Raw genomic sequence first — 23,667 nt, 5'->3', positions numbered from 1 at the left:
CTGGAAATGTTATCTGAACCCGATGAGAGCACAGTTCACCCTACATGAGCTGATTTCCGCATTATCCATCCTTTGTCAGAGGCCTTTTCTTTGCATTCTCTTGTAAAAATTTTTATTCAAGGTGGTTCTGTATCAGGCCCCCTTTGCAGCACCCTGAGCTTCCTTGGGACCTTCATTTGTTTTTTTGTGTTCTTCTGAACCCAACAGGGATATCCTCTTAGAGATTCTTGCCAGCAAAGTAGCCTTTTCGTCAGAACATTCAGAAGTGTTCTGAATTGGCAGCTCTTTCCTGTAAAGAGCCTTTCCTCATCCTTCATAGTGACAAGGTTGTGTTACACCCCAGACCATCTTTTCTTCCAAAGTTGGATTTGGCATTTAATCTGAATGAGGACGTTGCTCTGCCTTCCTTGTGCCCGCCTGTCAACCATCCAAAGGTGAGGACATTGCTCTACCATTCTTGTGCCCGGCTCCCAACCATCCAGATGTGAGGACATTGCTCTGCCATTCTTGTTCCCGGCTCCCAACCATCCAAATGTGAGGACATTGCTCTGCCATTCTTGTTCCCGGCTCCCAACCATCCAAATGTGAGGACATTGCTCTGCCATTCTTGTTCCCGGCTCCCAACCATCCAAATGTGAGGACATTGCTCTGCCATTCTTGATCCCGCCATTCAACCATCCAAAGGTGAGGACATTGCTCTGCCATTCTTGTTCCCGGCTCCCAAACATCCAGATGTGAGGACATTGCTCTGCCATTCTTTTTCCCGGCTCCCAAACATCCAGATGTGAGGACATTGCTCTGCCATTCTTGTTCCCGGCTCCCAACCATCCAAATGTGAGGACATTGCTCTGCCATTCTTGTTCCCGGCTCCCAACCATCCAAAGGTGAGGACATTGCTCTGCCATTCTTGTTCCCGGCTCCCAACCATCCAAAGCTGAGGACGTTGCTCTGCCATTCTTGTTCCCGGCTCCCAACCATCCAAAGGTGAGGACATTGCTCTGCCATTCTTGTTCCCAGCTCCCAACCATCCAAAGGTGAGGACGTTGCTCTGCCATTCTTGTTCCCGGCTCCCAACCATCCAAAGATGAGGACATTGCCCTGCCATCTTTGTGCTCGGCTCCCAAACATCCAAAAAGTGACGACATTGCTCGATTTCCCGTTTGCCGTTTCTGTGGGTCCTCACAAAGGGCACCCCTCTTCAAAACCCACCATTGTACAGTGAATACAGGGTTTGAATACGAGAGCTTATGTTCAAAAACATCCCTTCCTCTTCCCTTTTATGTTCCCACTGCACTGGATCTGTTTATCCCCGGCCTTTAGGCACCAAACCTCTGTCACCCAACTCTGTATGGCCACCACCTGGTCTTCTGCCCCCGGCCTTCTCTTCATACTTTTACAAAGTTTTACCGGCTGGATGTCCAATCTTCAGCAGATGCATCTTTCGGCCACAAGGTTTTTGCAGTGACACACAGAAACTGGGGGGTATAACCCTGTTATTTCTTGGGCCAGTTCTGTTTGCCTAGTTGTTGCCCACTCTGGAATTCATTGCTTGGGGATGTCCCATGGTGTATGAATAGGATGCCATTATCCTGTACTGTGTGATTTAGAATCAGAGGAATTTGGACTGATCTTAGGCTGAGTTCACACAGAACGGACAGATGTCGGAGAGTTTCATCTCATCAGTTTACCTCTCCATCAGCTGCGCATTCCAACTGTTACTGGGGCGGTGTGATGCGCTATTCAGTACATCATACAGCTCCTTTTTATTTATTTTTTTTGTAGAAACTTTATTTGAAGTGCACAAAAATGATGCTTCATTCATGCCACTGTACAGCAGTGTGGTGTGCTGGGTTGCTGTACATTGCCATGCTGTCCTGCGATAAAATGCAGCATGTCTCAGCTCTGGGCTGCATTGTAGTGTGAACAGGGCACATAGAAAGCAATTGTATTCTGTAAGTCCTTTCAATGACCAGCGACTGACAGTGTGGTAAAACACCAGTCACTTCACATAGTGGGAATTATCCCTTTTGGAGTACAGTACGGGGCACAGGCCACCTTTCAGTTCAATTCCTTAGTTATTCTGTATGGCTTGCTACAAAACAGAGGACTCATAGAGTGGCGTAGGATTATATTGGGGGGGATGTAATTTGCCCTAGGGGGACGTGTCCTCAAAAGCTTTCCAGTGTCCAAGTACCTGAAGGTACAAACCTATAACCCATGGTATATGAATTAAGTTGCCTGTGTCTTGTACCATACTATGCACATTACAGGTAAGTCAAAATTCCTCAGATTGTAGCCATTGACACCAATATTGGGGGTTATTATTTGAGTTATTCACAGGAATTTTGGGGTTTTATTACTGACAGTGACACCAATATTGTGGGTGGTTTTTGCAGCAATTGATCACTCATGCCTGGGCAATTTTTTGGCCCCACTAATACCAATGCTGGGGGTTATGGCCATTCTTGGGGAGTTTACTGGGAAAGAAACATAGAAGACTGATGGCAAAAAACCACCAAGTGGTCCATGGAGTCTGCTCCAAAGTGAGATAGTGATTGCACACATATATTGTTAAGGTTTCAAGAAAGGGAACTTCTAGGACTGTCACATGAAGCACAGAGAGGTAGATCTCCTCCTGGATGGTTTTATTCTTCATCCTCCCCTCGTCCTGGTAAAAGAGACAAGCAAGATATCACCCCAGGTGGGACTCGAACCCACAATTCCTGGCTTAGGAGGCCAGTGCCTTATCCATTAGGCCACCGGAGCTTTATTTATCCAGCTATATCTCAATCTATTATTTTTTTTTTTTTTAATCTATTATTTTATCTATCTATCTATCTATCTATCTATCTATCTATCTATCTATCTATCTCTTTTTCTCTCTCTCTCTCTCTTTCTGTCTGTCTATCTATCTATTTATCTATCTATCAATCCTATCAGTCAGAATATGGTGGATCACCATGGGGGGTGCAGGTGAGATCAGAACTGAGTCGGGGCTGAACCCTGCGCCCTGTGCTTAATGCACTCCTGAACCCTACACCCTGTGCTTAATGCACTCCTGAACCCTGCGCCCTGTGCTTAATGCACTCCTGAACCCTGCACCCTGTGCTTAATGCACTCCTGAACCCTGCGCCCTGTGCTTAATGCACTCCTGAACCCTGCGCCCTGTGCTTAATGCACTCCTGAACCCTGCGCCCTGTTCTTAATGCACTCCTGAACCCTGCGCCCTGTGCATAATGCACTCCTGAACCCTTACACTCTGTGGGTTACACATTCCTGAACCCTGTGCATAATGCACTCCTGAACTCTGCGTCCTGTGCATAATGCTCTCCTCTTTCTATTGGAGATTGGTCAGTGTTTTCCTCCGACTCCTCACAGGTGCTGCCTTTTCAGACCCCTAAAACGTCTGATGATTCAGAGGAAGGCAAAACCCCCCCTTGGTTTGATGTTCTCCAAAGGGGAAAAAAATTCCTTCCTGACCCCCTAAGGCGATCGGATCGTCCCTGAATCATCAGTCTAGGGTTTTTAAGTTTTTCCCATCAAGTCAGTGCATCGTATATTTTGCTTGTTAACTTGTTCACGCCAAGCGTACGCAAATATGCGGCCTCTCAGCAGCTGGGACTTTACGCAGAGTGGCCACCTATTTGCGTACTATTTGTAGTACGCTTGTGTCGGAGTATCACGGAAAGGTCCTGAACTCTCCTTGTGATTAGGACCTTTCTGATCATGTGACTGCTCTGACGGCAGTCACATGACCCTAAACCCTGCCCCTCAGAAACCTTTCAAAGGGCCGTGAGGCGCCGACGTGAAGGGGTTAATGTGCGATGGATACTAGCACATTTCGCCATTATCTTGCTGGTGGAGATTTTTTTTGTTGACTTAAGATGTTAATATATTTTTTGACTTTCCATGTAGATTCATGGCCCCCTGATTTTGTTGGTGGAGAGATGCCCTTAGCTCCTGCTTCAGAGTTTCGCTGATGTAGGAATAGTCTCTGAATACATGCTTTCCCTTTTTCGGAACCTCTCTGTCTTTATTGGCCATAAATTTCTCCATCTTCATATTGAATTCTTCCGGTTCATTCAGAGTCTGGAAAGAGTAAAAAGGACATTCATTAATATTTCTGACTAAAACAGAAATTGGGGACAAAGCTTGGTGACCCCCATCCCTCGATGTGCAGCAACGTATCCCAAGAGGGATCATTCATCCCCAGCTCCCTCTAGCGGTCAGAAGCATTACACTGCATTAACACCCCCTTGATGTATGTCTAATGCCAAGAATAAAAATGTCATTTATTCCAGGTAATTCTTAGATGTGGAGGCTGCATTAATTTTCTTTGTTTTTGTCAGGCTAAATACATTATCTTCAGGTACAGAAAAATACCTGTTAGTCCTGTCAGAAATCCAGAGACCTTGTAAGTTCCTATGCCCTGAACTGAGATCTCCGTGTTATCAGCTTTCTCAGCTTGTCTGTGAACTACAAAGCAATCCCCTCTGTGTAATGGAGATAAGGAGATGTGAAGGTGTTTGTAGTTCTAATCAGGCAAGGATGACAACACTTCTTCTCCATTGGTACAGTAAGTCAGCGTTGTCACCCCAGGACAGGAAGTGTGTTATTGGTATGATCACCAAGTAAAATTAAGCAGGTCTAAGCTGTGCGCCTGACACCTTTGCAGTGCTAAACACCAATAATAAACAGAATTCATTCAGACGAGTCCCCAGGTCATGTGACCAAATGTGAGAATTCTGTACAAAAATAAACCTTAGATCTTGCTAAAAATCTCCCCTCCCCCCCAACATACATGGACCCCTCCGTTATTCGTATACTTACTGGTTTTGGAGTAAATGCTGGGGGTGACTTTCCTTGTTCCACTGCAGTCCAGTCAATCGTTTTGAAGAATGGGTGCTGTCTGATGTCCCGTACCAGGATTGCCCGCGTGTGCTGGTCTCGACATAAGAGCTGTAAAGAAGAAAGAAATATGATAAGAAACACTGGAGAACAATAACAATATGTGACCCACAGAACTCCCCATTGTAATATTGGATTCTAACAGTGACATATTTCAGCTTCCTTGATTTTGCTTGTAAACCCGCCACTATGTCCTGATTGGATTATTTCTGTCATGTTCGCTTATTAGAGGTTGTAAAGTGGTTGTAAACTCTGTTTTTTAATTTGACCTAAAGGTGAGCTTATAATAAAGATTACCTGTAGGTAAAATGAATATCTCCTAAACGTGCACTGTTTAGGAGATATTCTCTCTTCTTTTATACCCGTGCCATTCTTCAGAGCTGTGTGTTGTGGCCCGGGACTCCCGTGTGCATGTGCGGAAGTGACGTCATCGCGACCCAGCCTGTCAGAAGGCCGGAGCTCAAGAACCCGGAAGGAAGACGGGTGAATATGGAAGCCTCTACAGGGGTGACAGAGCGCCGCTGGAGGGCTTCGTTTTAATGTAAGTTTTACATAATGTGCTAGTGTACAATGCATGGCAGCACATTAGGACATTACCTTGCATGGGAATTATTTGTTTGTTTTGTTTTGTCTGCGGTTTATTACCGCTTTAAGGGTATTTTTTTTAATAATATAACACAATAGAGTGCACAATGAATTGTTATGAAGAATGTATAAAAATGATCTTTCTATTCATTCTACAACTGCCAGGATTATTTCTTCCACCGATGGCAGCCCCAGGGGAGTTCTATATGCTGTCTGTATAAGGATTGTCTCCAGAAATTGAAGGGCCCATTCACACAGCAACAGAAAGTTGTAGCACACCAAAGCACAGCTGTTCAGTGTCCAGCAGCCATCCATTCTGGCTGCAGTGAACTGGCAGTAGTGGGCGATGTGGTTCACATTTCATCACATCACACAGCTGCCTTTTTTTGTATGAACTTTATTTGAAGTGTGCAGAGTGTACAAAGTTGACACTTCATTTGTGTGACTGTACAGCAGCGTGGTGTGCTGCACAGCTGTATATTGACATGCGATCCAGCTTGGAATGCTGCAGTAAAATTCAGCATGTCTGCATTTTATTGCTGGTAACTGCAGCACAGCTCCAAGAGGAGTGGTGACTGGCGTTCTTCCCATGCAATCATGTTTCCTGAACTCCTAACTAGGTCTATAGAAAAGGATTTTGTCTGTTAAATGAAGGTAAAGCTGTATATACTCACGTTATGTATGAGATCATGGAGGTGAACATCCATTTCAGTTGCATAATGAGGGTTCATAATGGTGATTTTCTTCAACAAGTCCTCTTTGTGTATTTCATCGTCGAATGGCCGCACACCCAACGCCATCTCATATACTATCACTCCCAAGGAGTAATAGTCTGCTGTGATGGTGTATGGCAAATCTTTATTGACCTGTAGAAACATAAGGGGAGAAAAAAAGGATGAGAATATTCCTAGGCCAGGCAGAGGACAGAGGAGACTCCATGCTGACATATGTGATGTATGAAGACTCCAGGAGTCCTAAAATTGTGCTCAAAATTCATCAAACAAAGGTTTAGCTTTTGAGTATTGGAGGTGGGGCTTAAAGCGGTATTAAACCCAAAAGCAAACATTTATTATACTGCAGCTTACACATTTTTAGATGTGATGGCTGCATTAGTTTTCTTTTTTATGCTTTTCTTTATTTTCACTTGCTAATCCTGGCTGTAAGTCTGTTAAAAAAAACAAGCTGTTGTGCAGATGTAGCAGTTCGAGACATGTTACAAAGCATTTCCCACTGACAGGGGTGCTTACAATCAAGGCTGCTGTTAGAAACCACGGGGCCCCATACAGCCAAACTGACAGACCCCCCCCCCCCCCCCGCCTAGAGGTACACTTTAATTGTGCATATTAAAGACAGATAAAGGTGTACGGACCCCAGTAGCTCAGTGTTCACAGGCGCTCACCATGTTAGGCCAGTTGCACATGGATGTAATCATTTACTGATGTTTATTCTCAGGATGTTGTTGACACCCCCGTGTGCAAGAGGCCTTACAGGTGAGCCATTCCTGAAGCTTTTATTCCATTTGTATGTGTGAATTGGGCAGACAGATCCATCCATCTACACCCGCCCTCAATGTCCTCTACAAAGACGCTCCAACACTGCTGCAACTTCCCAACTTTTATTGGATATAGTTCTGGTTTGGAGAGCCACTGAAAGCAACCGGGGGTCCAGTGGAGGAATTTTCCATCAAATGTAAGGGGAGCCCCCTGTATGTCTTCTCTATATCCCATAATAAACATTACAGTAAAGTCTAATATCAGGAGAATATGAATCTTACCTCTGGAGCCATGTATGCTGCTGTACCTGCCCATCCACTGATTATAGTGGACTCCTTGACTTTCATCTTAGCCAAGCCAAAATCAGCAATTCTTATGTGTCCGGCATGGTCCAGGAGAATGTTATCAGGTTTGAGATCTCTGTGAAGAAAAGAAGTGAACAATTAGCTCTTCATATCCCACATTTTATTAAAGAGAGAAAAGATACAAATATACATCTATACAAAGAAGAGTGAACATTGATGGGTGGACATTGGCTTCTTTTATATCCGTCTACAGTAAGTTCTCTGTTCCTGGGTTCCCAGCTCCGCCCACCTGCTATATTTATTATGAGGCGTTCTCACTCTTCTTTCTGGATTTTGTATAAATCCTACATTAAGCAGAATTTGGCATGAGCAGGGAGACTTCTGCAGCAGACTTTACAGGAGGCAACACAACTGGGAACTCTGGTGGAATGTCTTCCTGATTCAATAAAAGATACCAGAAGCCAAGGAGTGATTGTTAGTCAGCTAATCCAATACATACCTGTGCATGACTTCACCAGCATGCAGGAATTGCATGCCACAAAGAATCTCAGCAGTTAGAAATCTGAAGGAGAAAGAAAAGTATGAATTAGCATTCAAAATCATTAAAGACCAATAAAAAGGTAAAGATGATTCCCCCCTATAGTACATAGGGGTATGGATGGACGAGGCTCAGTTGGAGGGGCCTGGCTGTGTCACTGCCTGTGCTCTGTGGTCAGCCACCTCTGATTCCATCACAGCCCTGTCATTGAATTTACCTTATGGGTTGGTAGGCGAGTGGAGCTGAAGTCTTTATCAGGTCCCGAAGATCCCCTCCACTCAGGAATTCCATGGCGAGGAACACATGAGTCTGTATGAAAATAAGAGAGAAAGGTTACATTAGACACAAATAATATTTCACGTTGTGGAAGAATATACGAAGGCGCACACACACACATCGGCAGACAGTGCAATGTGGAATCTTCCTTCAGGAGATTGGGAAAAGCAAACAGAGAAAATGCGTAGGCTGCCATGGCTGGACTATCCTGTTCACAATACTAGTTTTGTCTGTCTGTTAGGGTGATCCAGTCACTTCAGTACTTTGGTCACCATTCTGAAAGTCCCATGTAGATCCGGAGGTCTGCCTTCTCCAGACCTTTCAGCTGCAGGCTGGTTCTGGCTCAGTGACTTTAATGTTTGAGGCCCCAGGCAGCCAAGCAACTAGCAATTTCAAAAGCAGGTCAGCTATGGCAGCCTCTCAGTAAATGGCTTCTTTAAAGAAAACCTCTACTCTGTACAGTTTACTTCACCAACCTCCAGCCTTGTAGGAGGCGCTCTAGAGTTCTGCTTTTACCTCTACTGCTTCCCCGACTACAGCCAGAGCCTTCAGAAAAACCTGGTGTGGGACACAAGTGGAGCTCCCCTCCGCCACTCACATTTCAGCACTCATTGGCTGAAGGACTAATTGATAGGCCGCAGGACGATCATTGGGGGAAGGGGGAAGGCTTATCCTTGTATAAGTTTTTACTCCCAAAGAAGTAATTTCCAGAACATAAATTTTAGGGGGTCTGGGTCAGTAGGGGAGCACAGTACAAGAATAAGATGAAAAAGCTGGAAGATGAAACGACTTACCTCTGTCTGGAACGATCCAAATAGATGAGTAATATACCGAGTGTTCCTGTGCTTTACCAGTATATCACGCTCTGCAGTACAAGTAATGGGGTCACATTCAAGTAGAATTTGCTTTTTAATGATCTTCACGGCCATCTTCTGTTGAGAGGTGACATGGGAGGCCAACACCACCTTCCCAAAGGCCCCCTTTCCAAGCACTTTATGGAAAGTGAAACTTTTCATTGAGAGTCGGTGTGAGTCATCCTCCATGGCACTGCTGAGTGTGCTCGTCCAATTGCTGCGCTTTGGAGTTTCTGAATATTGCTTTCTCTTGCTGTCATTTTTTTTTTCTGGAGAAAGAAAAAAAAACAATTATTTTTAATTCCCGCTATTTACACATCATTTATTGAAGTTACATGGAAACTGTGGACATTTGAATGCATTTGATTTCACATCGGTAAGTGAATGTCATCCGTGTTCTGGAAATGATCTTGTGTCACCTGGTTCTCTGTATGGGAATTCTATACATGGACAATGTGGGGGTTCTGGGCCCTGGAAGTCCATTCTCAGTGCACGGCTTTCTGTGCCAGGACTAATGTAAGTTAAAGTTATTCATTGAGAATTAAGAATTCACCCCAAATAACCATGTATACACCAAATGATAGAAATCCTGTGCTGAGATCCTGGTGATAAAGACCATTGATTTGCTACATTACATACGCAGGCTGTGCGTCCTGCTTGGTATGCTTGTGATTTACGCTTTCTCTTTCTCAATGTAATCTCACCATTCTACTTGTCCTAATTAATAATTCCAATATTTTATATTGGTTTTATCTCAGCAGTTGTACTAGGGCTTTAGTAATGCTTTATAGACAGAAATATGTAGTGCCCTCACTAAAATGATATAATTGAACAAATAGAGAGGAGGCTACAGAGCAGGGGGATGAATCCTGTGGACAGCTGTGTTTATAGACCGTGGTTTCTCAACCTGTGGCCCTCAGAGCCCTTCGATGTGGCCCTCGATCTCAAACCAGGGAAGCGCATGCCTGGAGTTGACAACCCATTGATCACGATCTGGGTCTGCTGACCCGCCATCCCAGAGCATCAGAATGCATTGAGCCGGCTCTGGCACCTTCGCTTGAGACCTTTCTAGCAGCCTGGGGAACGAAGCCAGCAAAAGCTGGAAGAGGAAGAAAAAGTCAGTGTATTAAAAATCACATACACTGTTTGATTTTGCAATGGGCATATTAGTACCAATATGAGAATTAACAACTTTTAGGCTGCTTTCACACTGATCCATGGGTGCAGCACAGTGCACCTGGGACTTCCCTATGCGATAGCTGCATTGGACCATAGACTTCCATTACATCCTGCAGGTTTGGTGTGCTTTCTGAAAGTGCAGCAAAACTCCTGAATGCCCCGCAGCTGCCAGACATAATAGAAGTGTATGGCAAAGCTCAGCTAATCCACAGGAAAGCAGCACCGCATCAGTGTGAAAGCAGCCTTATAAGGGGCTCTAGACAGTAAGATAAGTTTACATTTGTTGGTTGGGGGCAGTAAAACCCCATAGTTGACATGTTTTTACCACCACCCACCCAACCATTGGTAAAGCATTAGGGGTCACAGTGGTGACCTCGCCCCATGCTTCAGGGGGCCCGTGCAGTCTCCCGGTCACATTCTGTTTTACACTTGGACAGGAGAGGCTGCGGGGGCGGCATATACAGCAACTGATCCTCTCTATATTTTCTCCTGCAACCCCTGAAAGCCGGCTTCTCCTCCTTTCCCTCCCGCCTGCATTCAGTGGCCGTAGGAGGAAAATTGTTCATTATGCTATTCAAAATAAAATATTCAAAATTCTGAACCATTTAATTTCATCGTGGCCCGCGACCGGTTACCAAATCACGTAATACGCCCTCGCTTTTCAAAAGTTTGAGTACCCCTGTTCTAGACACTCTATGATAAAATAAAGGGAATATTCTTCTGCTGCTGCAGCCTCCATACAGAGCCCAGAGCATCTGTCCACATGACTGCTCCCTGACAATGGTGAGAATGGCAGAGATGGGGGCAGCAGCCTGCCATGTGCAATCCTTTAGTGTACAGGTGGGCTGCCTGTCAGGTCTGTGTGTCTCCTTCATACCTCATACCTGTCATCTCACTCCTCATACCTGTCATCTCACTCCTCATACTTGTCACCTCACTCCTCATACCTATCCCCTCACTCCTCATACCTGTCACCTCACTCCTCATACCTGTCACCCCTGATCTGATACCTGTCACCCCTGATCTGATACCTGTCACCTCTCTCCTCTTACCTGTCACCTCACACAAAATCTCATATGAAAGGGAAGGTGGGTACATGAGCAAGCACCACGTCCTATGAATCAACAATGAATATAAACGCACCTGTTAGAACACAGATGTGAACGTGACCCATAGGGAATCATGTTAAATGTTTATAGGCTGAGGGCCGTAGCCTCCATCGCAAACATGTCCTGCATTGTGGAGGGAGACCTATATAGGGGAACATAGCCGATGCTTACATACCAAGAAGATGGCACAAACTGGCAGGTACAGAGCCACTAGGAGGTGGGGAGTGAAACACAGACCTCAGAAGGTGAAAGTCACCTTGCCCCGCCCTCCAAGCAGCAGTACCTAACGGTCGAAGCATACCGGATAGCATTTTCTGGATGATGGAGGCAAAATAGAAACCCTGAGTGTCTAGGAAAGGGGAAAAAAGGAGAGAAAAGAGGAAGGTTGGGGAGATTCAGGTGTTCAGATTTCAGTTGTCTTCAGATTTCCGCTCTATTTCTGCCCTGGTGGATCTTTCATCACTTTCCATCCTGGTGACATTGGTGATCAGGACACATGGAGAGGGTGAGTCTCCCTAATGGGGACCTTACAGGGGTTCTAACACTTCCCTACTCTATGCAGTGACCCCTCTAGGTGTATATAGCAGTGACCCCAGTGTATATAGTATATATATGTGGGTGACATATTTTGCCCTACAGTGCTTTCATTATATTTCTCTATTACAATTACTTACTATTACTGTCTTTCCTGGTGTTTTGTTGAGTGAGCAGCAGTCCGTGTGGAGCTGCCCTAAGCCCCCCACCTAATTGCCCACACACACTCTTTTGTGGGGCAGTAATTTGGGGCTGTGCGGCTGGTTGGCGGTCCTGTGTTGGTTTCTCTTGGTTGGTGTTCAGAGAACCAACATTCTTATTTTTCTTGAATTGGTTCTTCGTTGTCCTATGCCCACCCATTTCTGGGTCCTTAACCTGGGGCTGTGCGGCTGTGTCCTGTGCTGGTTCCTTCTGGATTCTGTTCTGAAAATGATCTCTGGAGTGTTTATTGCGAGGCATCATTGAATGATGAGCAATGCTGAAGATAAAGTGCAATCGCTTCCTACTCCTTCAGAGGTCAGTCACGATCTGAGCTGCATCTGCTGAGCGCTGCCTATCCTGAGGTTCCCTCACTGATTGGTCACATGACTGGTTGCCGTGACAACCGGAAACTGTTAACTCTGTAGCTGCCAGATTTCAAATCTGCTGGCAGCTATTTTGTTTCCTGGCTGCTGCTGAAATAATAGGTGACGTGTCTGTTTGAAAATTTGAATTTCTTGGCTGCTACTGAAAAATAACTGACTTTTTTTTTTACATTTAATTTCTTGGCATCTACTGAAAAATAACTGACTTTTTTTTTTATTTGAATTTCTTGGCTGCTACTGAAAAATGACTTTTTTTTTTATTTGAATTTCTTGGCTGCTACTGAAAAATAACTGACTTTTTTTTTTATTTGAATTTCTTGGCTGCTACTGAAAAATAACTGATTTTTTTTTTTTTTACATTTAATTTCTTGGCTGCTACTGAAAAAATAAATTACTTCTTTTTTTTTGAAAAATTTAATTTCTTGGCTCCTGCTGAAAAAGTCAGTTTATTGTGGGGGTGTGAGACTGAATTCACAAAGGCATATCAGTCATTGGAAGGGGGCGGGGGGGCGGTCACCATATAGTATATGTCCTGTACCAGCCTGGAATTCTCCTCCATTAGCAGACCATTCCTCACTATACACGGCTCTAATAGTTGGACTGACAATCACTCCATCATACAATGAATGGGATATGATTGTATACAGACAGAAGAAGCTCTCTTATGGTGGGATGTCAGAGGCACTGGGAGATAATTTTTACTATATAAAGGGAAAAAGTCTAAACAAAAAACAACCCTCATCCTTTACTTTCTGTTATAAAACATCAAATAAAAATGCGGGGCAATATGGACACCCCATCAATTAATCCTTTTTGGAAAATGGGCACTCCTGGGTACAGAATAGGCGTTATTAATGAGGCAACTGACCTCCAATGCAGGGGAAGATTTTGTTGCCAGTGACACCAATGTTGGGGCCTGTTATTGTGGTAACTGATCACCCTACTGGGGCTTTTATTGCACCCACTGACACCAATGTTGGGGGTTACAATTGCTGGCAATGACACCAATATTAAGGATTATCACTGTGGTCACTGACACTAATGTTGGACTTTATTATTGCTGTCATTGACTCCAATGCTTGGGCTTATTGTTGTGGTGACTGATCAGCCATACTGGGGCTGTCATTGCAGTCACTGACACCAGTACTGGGGGTTTAATATTGCTATCAATGACTCCAGTGCTGCTGTTTATTGTTGAGGTCACTGACCCCAATACTGGTGGTTTCTATCGTCACTGACACTAATGCGGGGCTTTCTTATTGCTGCCAGTGACACCAATGCTGCAGGAATTGCTGTCATTTAAACCATCGCAGAGGGTTATTCTTGCAGTTACTGACCCCATTGTTGGGGGCTATTCTTGCTTTCATTGACACCAATGTTGGGGGCTATTCTTTCTGCAACTGACATCAATGTTGGGGTCTATGCTTGTAGTCACCGACACCAATGTTAGTGGATATTCTTGTAGTCACCAACACCCATGTTGGGGTTTATTCTTGCTGCCAATGACACCAATGTTAGAAATTATTCTAGCTGCCAATGACACCAATGTTGGGGGTTATCAATGCTGCCAATGATCTTCATACTGAGGGATATGATTGCTACAATGCTGGAAGTTAATGTTGATACCAATGATGCGGCTTATTATTGCATCGACCAATCACCTATACTGGGGCTATTATTGACACCAATGTTAGGGTTATAATTTAACCACTGACACCAACACTGTGGTTTATTATTGATGTCACTGACACCAATATTGGATGCTGTTGTTGTAGCCAATGACACCAGTGGTGGAGTTCACTATTGCAGCCACTGATTCCATTTTTGAGGCTAATACTGCAGCAACTGACATTTCGATGGAGATTATAATTATGGCTACTTATACCAGTGCTGAGCGCTATTATTGCTTCCAATGACACCATAGTTGCTGTATGTTATTGCAGTGACTGACCAGCAAACCTGGGGCTATTATTGCACCCACTGACACCAATGTTGTGGGTTATAATTGCAGTCACATTATCACATTATTGCCTTGGCAATCAAACCTTATTGATAGATTAGATATAGATTTTGCACCCCCCAGTTTTAGTAAATCCCCCCATAGTGTATCACATAGGATATGACAGCTGTGACTGACACCCCTGTACCCCGGTGTCTCAGTCTTTGGGCCTTGTGTGTGAATAGCAGCAGCTGTGCGGACAGAATTTTATCCCAATAAATGAGTGGCCGGTGCCCCCCCCCCCCGATCTCCCATCCCAGCAATTACATACAATGGGGGAGATTTACAAACACTGTACTTACAGCCCCCCCACTGCACTGAGTGACCCCTTCCCCCAACACTGTACTGAGTGACATTTACTAACACCCATTCCCAGATAAGGGCAGGATTTCAGTGTCATATATATATGTATATCCGGATTATATTTATAGTATTTATATGTCTGGAATGCAGATTGAAAGCCATAATAAGCCAGAAATGTCATCTATTCCATCTTACCAATCATTAGATGTGGCGGCTTCATTCGTTTTTTGTTTTTTGTTTTTTTTTTAGTCTTTTCTTCTCTGTTTTCACTTGATGATTTGGCTAGTAACACCCCTCCTGTATTAGAGCATCCCCACTCTGAAGGAAGGAGCACAGGGGGCACCTTTGGACAGCAGCATTGTCTGTCTGGTGGGAGGGGAGTGTTAGATGGACTAGCAGATTTAGATACACCAACAAATTGAAGCCAAACTCCAGATCACACTTTATAATCAGTTACAGTTACAGTTTTCTTCCTTTTGGGATAAACGTTTTCCATCAATAAATAAAGCTCATCATTGTAAGTCAGTGGGAAATGTTTTGTCTCATCAATGTAAACTGATACATTCTGTAGGAGAGCTTATGCTTTTGAAGAACAACAGATTTACAGGCTGGATCACTAGGTGAAAATAGAAGAAAGTAAGCTTAGAAAAAAAACAATGCCGCCGCCACATCTAAGGATTGGTAAGCTGCATTATAATAAATGTTTGATTTTGGATGTAATTTTGCTTTAAAGTGATATTATAGGTTCAGAAAAAAATAACAAACGTCATGCTTACCTGTTCTGTAATGGTTTGCACAGAGTGGCCCCGATCCTCTTCTTTTTGTGTCCCCCACTGGCAGTCCTGGCTCCTCTCCCAGCTGAGTTTCTCCACTAGCAAGCCTCTTGCTATGGGGGCACACGAGCAGGCTCACTCCCAAGTCGTGCTTCTGTGACTGGACATTGTCTATTCACACACAGAGTGCTGCTCAGCCCCACCCCCTGCTCTCCTCTCATTGGCTTACTGACTGTGATTGATAGCAGCAGGAATCAGCTGGATGGTAGGCGGGATGTCCTCTGTGTAGCCGTGTGATGTGCACAGCGATAGGCATGCATGCACCAATCACATATTCCTGCAGGTAGAACGCCGACAGCAGGCGTGTACTAAATCTGACAGTCCACAGTGGGGTGCAGCCAGGTGTACTCTATACATCATATACAATTATCCACAATGAAATGCCGGGAGAGGCAGTGCCAGTATAGGAGTCGTCCTGTGTCCCTCTGTATTCACATATCAGTATATGGATGTCAGAGTCCACAGCTGAGGAGCTGCCTCAGGAACTGAGCTGATAGTCCTATATATGAGGCAGTAATGTTCCATGACGTGTGCAGGTAAATGGGCTCCATGCTGTATCCACACTCCAGCCCCTATATACCGCCACCAGATTCTGAGTGACCAATAGGAACGCCGCAGTACTAGGATGACCTGTCCCAGATATGTACAAATGATGAACAGTCTGTGAACGGCTCACCTCCAATGTCTGACCTTTGTCCTCCAATGTGTTATCTTCAGTGTGACCTCAGTGCCTGACCTCTGACCTCCAATGTCTGACCTTCACAGTGTGACCTCCAAAGTCTGATGTCCAATGTCTGACCTTTGACCTCCAATGCCTGATCTCCAGTGCCTAACCTCTGACCTCTAATGTCTGACCTTCAGAGTGTGACCTTCGATTTCTGAGCTCCAAAGTCTGCCATCCAACATCTGACCTCCAAAGTCTGACGTCCAACGTCTGGTTTTTTTTTTATTGTATATGAATAAAGACATATTAAAAGCCTAAAATATAAGAAGAAATTGCTTTGTATCAGAAAAAAAAGTTCTATGTGGCCGGATCCCCGGGGCCCCCAAACTGTTCATTTTGTGGGTCCCATCATATCATCTACAAATATTTGTGGGCTGAAAAAAAAAATGTTTTATAAATGAATGAATAATGGAATGAATGTGTTTTACTCTGATCTTTTCTGGAAGCAGCTGGTATGAGTCAAAAGAAATGAGAGAGAATTTGCATCAGTCTCCCTTATGTCCGGGTCCCCATCAGTCTTCCATATGTCAGGGTCTCCATCAGAGTCCCCCTTATCCTTATATCAGGGTCCTCTTCATTATCCCCCTTAAATCAGGGTCACCCTTCAGAGTTATCCTTATAATTAAGGTCCCCATCAAAGTCCTTCTTATATCAGGGTCCCCATCAGAGTCCTCCTTATAATCAGGGTCCCCATCAGAGTCCTCCTTATATCAGGGTCCCTGTCAGCCGTGGGCCCCATAAAATCCTGTAGTGGGTTGGATGTGGCCTGGGGTTGCCAGTTTGGAGACCCCTGTCGTAAGCAATGAAAAAAACATATTTTTAAATTATAATCCATGTATCCCTGTGATTGGACAGATTGTATGACACCATGAAAATGTCAGATTTCTAGATACACGGCAGAGACATTGGAAAGACAGATGTATAGTAGGAGGAGCTTAGCAGGTGATGGTGGCTGTGAGGGATCAGTGACACCACTTCCTGCATTCCATGTTTTTGTTTCTATAGAGGTTTTTGGCTGTCACAACAGAACTGATTCCTCTGCGTCGTGTCTGGAAGTAATTTGGTGTTATAGTAAAAATGAAGAGCACAGTGTGAGAACACAGGAGCTCCGTACAGGAGGGGGCACCATGCCTGCTTCCATCACCCCCTGTATACCAAGGTATGGTTATACCCGTCTGTTATTCCAGGGGTGAAAAGAATGGCTGGAAGAATGACCCAAAGGGCTATAAACCCAGAATGCATAAAGAGGACCTGTCACTTGCCAATGCCATCACATAGGGGGCGTGTCACCTGCCAATTCCATCACATAGCAGGTGTGTCACCTGCCAATGCCATCATATATGGGTGTATCACCTGCCAGTGTCATCACATAGTAGGTGTGTCACCTGCCAATCCCATGACATAGGGGGCGTGTCACCTGCCAATGCCATTACATAGGAGGCATATCAGCCTACTTGTCATAACAATAAAGGTAATATAAAAAATGTTATAAAATTTAAACTAAACTAAAATTTAAAAAAAAAAAAATGTAAAAGCTCTCCCATCACCCTGTGAATGTAAACGCACATGTAAGGTGTGTATGTGTGCAGTGATTGTACCAGACATGGGAGGTGTCACCACTAACCCTGGAATGTAAGGTGTCACCGCCAACACTGAACTCTGAGGTGTCACCACCCAACCCTGGACTCTGAGGTGTCACCAGCCAACCCTGGACTCTGAGGTGTCACCAGCCAACCCTGGACTCTGAGGTGTCACCAGCCAACCCTGGACTCTGAGGTGTCACCACCCAACCCTGGACTCTGAGGTGTCTTCACCCATCCCTGGACTCTGAGGTGCCACCACCCATCCCTGGACTCTGAGGTGTCACCGCCAACCCTGGACTCTGAGGTGTCACTGCCAATCCTGCAATGGAATCATTATTGGATGGTAAAGTGACACTAAACTCAAGATGATAAAGTGCTCAGTATAGTGATAACCCAGAAACGTCCTTGTATGACTCTCAGCCTCCAAATCTGCCAATTACTTTGGTTTTTCCTTCTGTGGTCAGACTTCCTTTTAGAGGGTGACTACCTTCCATCTCCATGGTCTCCAGTATGGAGGAGTGTAGATGCCCTTTCCTGCTGGCTGCCGAGATGGACTGTGGGACTATGGAATGGGCAGAGTACATACAGCACTGCTCTGCTTGTTCCACACAGATGGAAGTGAGGGGGAAAGGAGAGGGTTGGGAGTTCACAGAGGACATTACAGGGAGGCAGGAAAATGAGAAATGAAGAAGAAATGATTTAATGATAGATAAATTACAGGACCATTCATAGAGGATGTGTATGGAGGATTATTATTGAAGGATTATTATGGGATACATGGAGGAGGATTATTATGGGATGTATGGAGGAGGGTTATGATTGGAGGATTATTATGAGATGTATAGAGGAGGGTTATGATTGGAGGATTATTATGGGATGTATGGAGGAGGGTTATGATTGGAGGATTGTATGATGTGATGAGGAAGGATGGGTGTCATTCTCTGTGCAGATCGGTCCTCATTTTCCTCCACCTGTGGTCAGTGTACAGCTCTGAGCTGTGTGCTCTCTATTTCCTATGTACTGATGGATCTTCTTCTATACAGAAGTGTGTAGGATAAGGTGTGTGTGAGATAATCCGATGAAAAGCTGTGCAGACATCATGTGACCTGTAAATGACTCCGCCCCCATTCTATATTACAGGCCTTCTGGTCTCAAGATGGTGTAGGGGGATTTTTTTTTTATCAAGAAATAACTTGTCTGTGGTAGAGAAGGGGCTAATCCCCACTGTGTAGAGAACTTTTACCTCCCCCCATCCCCCTAGTCTCCCTACCCCCATACCTGAGGCATATATATATATATATATATATATATATATATATATATATATATATATATACACACACATACATACATACATACAGTTTGTTCAAAATAGTGAATAAAGCTCAAAATCCTTCCAATAGCTTTTGTTTCCATACACACAAATGCATTGGGAACACTACACATGTTATTCCAAATAAAAACAAAGAAAAATATATTAAATTTGTGTTGTTCCTCTAAAAAAAAATTGAAGAAAAGTGAATATTAGACTGTTCAAAAAAATAGCAGTGTTTGTATTCTTCTTTACAAACTCAAACATTCACTATATAAACTGAAAAATGTTTGAAGATTTTGCTTTCCTTTGAATCACTTAATGAATATTTCGTTGTATAAGCACTGTTTCTGAGAACTGCTGTACATCTGTGTTGCATGGAGTCAACCAACGTCTGGCACCTGTGAACAGGTATTCCAGCCCAGGATGATTGGACTACATTCCATAGTTCTTCTCTATTTCTTGGTTTTGCCTCAGAAACTGCATTTTTGATGTCACCCCATACGTTTTCTATTGGATTAAGATCCGGGGATTGGGCTGGCCACTCCATAACGTCAATCTTGTTGGTCTGGAACCAAGATGTTGCATGTTTACTGGTGTGTTTGGGGTCGTTGTCTTGTTGGAACACCCATTTCAAGGGCATTTCCTCTTCAGCATAAAGCAGCATGACCTCTTCAAGTATTCTGATGTATTCAAACTGATCCATGATCCCTGGTATGCGATAAATAGACCCAACACCGTAGTATGAGAAACATCCCCATATCATGATGCTTGCACCACCATGCTTCACTGTCTTCACAGTGTACTGTGGCTTGAATTCAGTGTTTGGGGGTCGTCTGACAAACTGTCTCCGGCCACTAGACCCAAAAAAAACAATCTTACTTTCATCAGTCCACAAAATGTTGCGCCATTTCTCTTTAGGCCAGTCAGTGTGCTCTTTGGCAAATTGCAACCTCTTCAGCACATGTCTTTTTTTCAACAGTGGGACTTTGCGGGGGCTTCTTGCAGATAGCTTGGCTTCACATAGGCATCTTCTAATTGTAACAGTACTCACAGGTAACTTTAGACCTTTGATCTTCCTGGAGCTGATTGTTGGCTGAGTCCTTGCCATTTTGGCTATTCTATCCATTCGAATGGTAGTTTTACGCTTTCTTCCACGTCTTTCAGGTTTTGGTTGCCATTTTAAAGCATTTGCGATCATTTTCTGCACTTCTTTATATGTTTTCCCCTCTCCAATCAACTTTTTAATCAAGGTATGCTGTTCTTCTGAACAATGTCTGGAACGACCCATTTTCCTCAGAATTTCAGAGAGAAATGCACTGTAACCAGCATGTACAACATTTGCTGCCTTCCTTCCTTAAATAAGGGCAATAATTGCCACCTGTTTTCAAAGAATGAATGACCTCACTAATAGAACTCCACACTGCTATTATTTTGAACATGCCCCTTTCAATTAGTGATTCAATTACACAGAATCAGCAGCATGCATGTCATGTCTGTTGGGTCTGTTGGATTTCTATTACTCTACTACACCTGCTAGTAAAATATTTGCCATGTAGAAATATCATTTCTACCAAAAACAGTGATTGATCAGGTTAGTGATGTCTGACTGCTATTATTTTGAACACAACTGTACATTACACCATTGCAGGAAGTTGTATTCTGTTTTAAGAGAATTTTCTAATTCTAGTAACCAGTTCATTTTCAATATGCGCCTGGTACACACGGGCTGAATATCGGCTGGTTCAACATAAACCGGCTGACTTTCGTCCAGTGTGTACAGCTACCTGTCTGACTTCTGTCGATTGGGCATGCTGATAGCCAATAGCTGATCAGTGTGTCCTGGTGGGGTCTGTCCCCCTGTCAGATCACAATAGCTCAGCGGCAGAGATCAACCCACTAACATTGCTTAGCTGGGTTGAACGAAAAAAAAAAAACTTTACATGTGTACCAGGCATAGCAGTCACCACTCTCTGCTCAGAGCAGAGGAGATAACTAAGCAATCAGCAGTCTTTGACCGCTTAGTTCCCATTGCAGAGCCATCAGAGGACAAATGTGGTATTGGATTGTTGCTGCACCCACCTAGGTGAGTATAAATGTTTTTTTGTCCCAACCTCATACTTCTTTTTTAAAAAAAATAGTTTTTTAAAAATTATACATTTTATTCTTCGTTGACCTGTTTAAAATGACAAAATTATGATTCTGGTTCAAAGCATTTCAACATAATTTCCAAATGAATCATAGACTTTTCTTTTTTGGGTGTAATTAGCACAACTAATTCTACAACTGGTTAACTATGCAGATCATTTTGTATCTTACAGTTGCCAATTCTAGAATATATGTTCCACCTCATTTGAATAGCAGTAGAGAGTTCTACTGTGTAAGGTACCGATCAATGCACAAAGTTTGGAGTTTAAAGTGGTTGAAATCGTCAAGCATGAAATGTGAACAAAGAATATCTCTCTGTAATGTGTACTTGTCTCAATCCAGAGCACTAAGTGCCATTTCCATAAGCTGCCTCGTTCCTTTACTATTGGCACGAGTCACTTCTGATGAGCTTTCCTGACACCAAGATAAAAATGGTGACAGGGGAGGGCACAGCCTGTGATTGCCAACCTCAGCTCTGTTCCTGTGTGCTGTGTGAAGGGGGGCGTGTCCCTTCTCTCCAATCAGCTCTCAGAGCTCTCCTGTAAATTCAGCCTCCTGTTTTCAGAGCTGAGAAATCCTGAGTAAATTCTGCACTTTGAATAGATGTAGGGGACAGATGGCTGCAGATAAACAGATACAACATATTCAGGAGGATTTATGTAATCTCTGTGTATCACCTCAGACCAGTCACTTCACTAGGTATATGTACTTTAAGTGCATTCCCTTTATTGCCTAATCTAAAGCTCAGTCAGACCCTCGCTAATTATTACTGTAATGTCATTCTGTGTATACAGGGATAAATTTTTTTATTGTTTTTAATTGTTAAGTGCTGCAGCAAGGGTTAAAATACTCTATGGTGGCAGCACTTAGGAGAGTCAGACCTTGACTCTCTCTCAGAAGTGGTCTGACATGAATCCTGGATGCTACTCTAATCAACTCACTCCGTTTAGTGCTGTATGAGAGCTGTGGTCTGACTCCCCTATGTGCTGCCACCACAGGGTGCTTTACCTGCTACAGGAATTGGCAGCTGCAGTAAGAAAAACAGCCCCATATTTATTACTGTATGGACAGCCTGAATGCAATATTGTAAAAATCAACTGGGTTTTATTTTGCTTTACGAAAATCTTCTGTCTTCTGCCCGATGCGTCTGAATGAACATGTACAATGCTATCAGAGTAAAGGTGGCCAGACACCCTCATTGACAATATAGGCATGAAGGGTAATATAACATGCTCTGCTTCTGATGGATCCAATCAAAGCATGTGACACTTTTGGGTCCTTTATAATGCGGACGTCATCTGTTCCAACTCCCAAACCCCCACTCCTGGATCTTGCAAGAATTGGACGATCTGAAAACAATCATTCTAAATCCCCTAATCAGGACCTGTTTACAAGTAAAGGGCTTTTATGAATCCTGCTATACCAAAAACAAGAAAAATGGAAGCATGGGTTCCAGGTCTATACTCACCAATTGAGTCACCATAATCGGCCACAACGAGGTAAGATGCTGCGGTGAAATTCTCAGTAACAAAACACGGAAAAGCAGGAACATCTGTGCCGCCATTATAGACGTCTGTCCTACACGAATATGTTCTGTCAGACGTTCTGAGGATAACCAAAAGTACAAAGTATGTGACATAATAGCAACATTTTGTTTAACCACAAGCCTACAGGGCACTTATACCCCCTTCCTGCCCAGGCTAATTTCCAGCTTTCAGCGCTGTCACACTTTGAATGACAATTGCGCAGTCAAGCAACACTGTACCCATATGACATTTTTATCATTTTTTTGTGACAGATAGAGCTTTATTTTGGTGGTATTTAATCAACTCTGGGTTTTTTATTTTTTCTTAAACCAAAAACCACTGAAATTTTTGAAAAAAAAAAACGTTTTTTCTTAGTTTTTGTTATAAAACTTTGTAAATAAGTGATTTTTCTCCTTCACGGATGTGCGCTAATGAGGCTGCAGTAATGGACACTGATAGGCTGCACTGATGGACACTGATAGGTGGTACTGATGGTCACTGATGAGGTGGCACTGATGGGCATTGAAAGGAATTACTGATGGGCACTGAAAGGCAGCACTGATACATGGCACTGATTGGCGGCACTGATTGGCGGCACTGACAGGCACTGATAGGTGGCACTGAAAGGCAGCTCAGATGGGCACTAATATGTGGCACTGATAGCCACTGACAGGTGGCACTGCTGGGGCTACACTGATCATCAGTGCCCTGATGATCAGTGTAGATGTCCTCTCCGTGGAAAGCCGGTTAGCGGCTCTCCTCTCCTCTCGAGCTGTCACCATGACAGCTCGAGAGGAGATAAATGCCGATAACCGGCATTTCCCTGTTTACATGTGATCAGCTGTGATTGGACACAGCTGATCACATGACCGAG

The 23,667-nt window shown here is 43.8% G+C and overlaps 1 protein-coding gene and 1 non-coding gene across 2 annotated transcripts in view; one reads left to right on the top strand and one right to left on the bottom strand.

Annotated features, from left to right (window-relative positions):
• LOC149439062 (protein DOP1B-like) overlaps window positions 1-23,667 on the top strand; it is a 657,792-nt gene that overhangs the window by 569,063 nt on the left and 65,062 nt on the right. The window lies entirely within an intron of this gene.
• Window positions 2,694-2,766, bottom strand: TRNAR-CCU (transfer RNA arginine (anticodon CCU)). The gene has a single exon. It is a non-coding gene; the product is annotated as a tRNA-Arg (tRNA).

The sequence above is a fragment of the Staurois parvus genome, unplaced genomic scaffold (assembly GCF_062004578.1).
Source record: "Staurois parvus isolate SC_StPar_1 unplaced genomic scaffold, SC_StPar_1.0 ptg001162l, whole genome shotgun sequence".
NCBI classification, from domain to species: Eukaryota; Metazoa; Chordata; class Amphibia; order Anura; family Ranidae; genus Staurois; species Staurois parvus.
The sequence above is the reverse complement of the archived record's forward strand: the minus strand, read 5'-3'. Positions and strand labels throughout refer to the sequence as shown.